Raw genomic sequence first — 1,542 nt, forward strand, 5'->3', positions numbered from 1 at the left:
GTGGTCGACGCGAAATGTTCACACGAATTCTTGCGGTTTTTATTTTTACTGAAGATCTGGATTGACATGAGAATGCTGAAGGATACATGTGATATTGGAGCTACTTGAAATGTGGCGTGGGCAGTGGTAACATAATTCTGCCACAAGGTGGTAGCAACCCCTTGTGTGCCAGGATCTTGGTGGTCCCTTGTGGCGCCTGGTCTGTGGAACAGGCTTTTGTACAATTAAACATGGCCAGATTACAGTTACTGATTTATTTAAACAAGATCCCATAAATAATGTTTAGCTCTCTGTCGAAAAAGTCATAGAAATCATTGTACATTTATGTGGAATAAATTTAGGTTTTATACTAAAATGAACCTTTGCTGTGGTCCTCAGTAATTAAAATGCAAAAAATACACAAAATGTCAGTACCATTTCGTTATATGATATATATAACTGGTTAAGATATATATAACACCGCCCGACCAAAAAAGAAAAAAAAAAGTGCCTATTTGGATTTAAATTGGCAAATGCTTAAGAGTTTATGATTGGATCATTATTGCATTGATTATGTTTCTAGCATGTTATGTTTGGCGACAGTTCTTCTAACCCTAATTGATGGCGTGTGTAGCTTTTCATTTCTTAAACAACCATAGGAAGACGCATCATGGCCATATTCCAGGATGAAATTGTCAAGATTCATCAGGCTTAGATTGTGAAAGAATGGTTGGGAGGGAACATGTAGAATCATTTTCACACATGAATTGGCACCTCTGAGTCCAGACCTTAAATTCATTTAAAGTCATTGGGATGTGCTGGATGAGACTTTACAGAGTGCTTAATTCTTGCAATACAAGAGCTTGACCAATATTTGATGCACCTCTTGGTGGAAATAATAACTTCACAACATTTATTTACATCAAGAGGTGCATTAATTTTTGGCCAAGATCTTGTTTTGACGATGCAAGAGTCCAGCACTCTGTAAACACTCCTCCAGCATATCCCAAAGACTTTCAATGAATTCAAAATAAAACTATTTTTAAGAGTGTAGCCAGGAATGAAATACTTCAAAATACTTACTGAAACTTAGACCCTTTATTTTCAAATATGTGATAATGCTTTCCTTTTCTATATTTAAAAATGAATGTACATAAAGAACATTAGATCATGCAATATGTCTCATCTCATTTTCAATGACTTCAGTTCAACAGTTCCACCAGGTCACAGTGGGATACCTACTGTCTTCTGGTTAATGGACATCACAAAATGTTGGGGACCAGTCTATGATGCAGAAGTAAAGAGGAGAAAGATCAAAGTTGGCAGCTCCTCACGCTACGGAGAACGTGTGGGCAGACCTCCCAACTGTCAGAAGCTTTAAGAGTGCTGGAGAAGTGTTCCATGAAAGAACCGAAAAACAAGAAATGATGAATACAAAAGATAGTTGCTAGAGACACTAAAAGAGCAGTCAAGTTGTAAGTAATTTAGCAGGGGTTTTCAATCTTTAATATGCCACGACCCCCAAAATAATATTATGATCATCGTTGTGCAAGGGGCCACTAT

Source organism: Leuciscus leuciscus (genome assembly GCF_965113295.1).
Source record: "Leuciscus leuciscus genome assembly, chromosome: 14".
Classification (NCBI taxonomy): domain Eukaryota; kingdom Metazoa; phylum Chordata; class Actinopteri; order Cypriniformes; family Leuciscidae; genus Leuciscus; species Leuciscus leuciscus.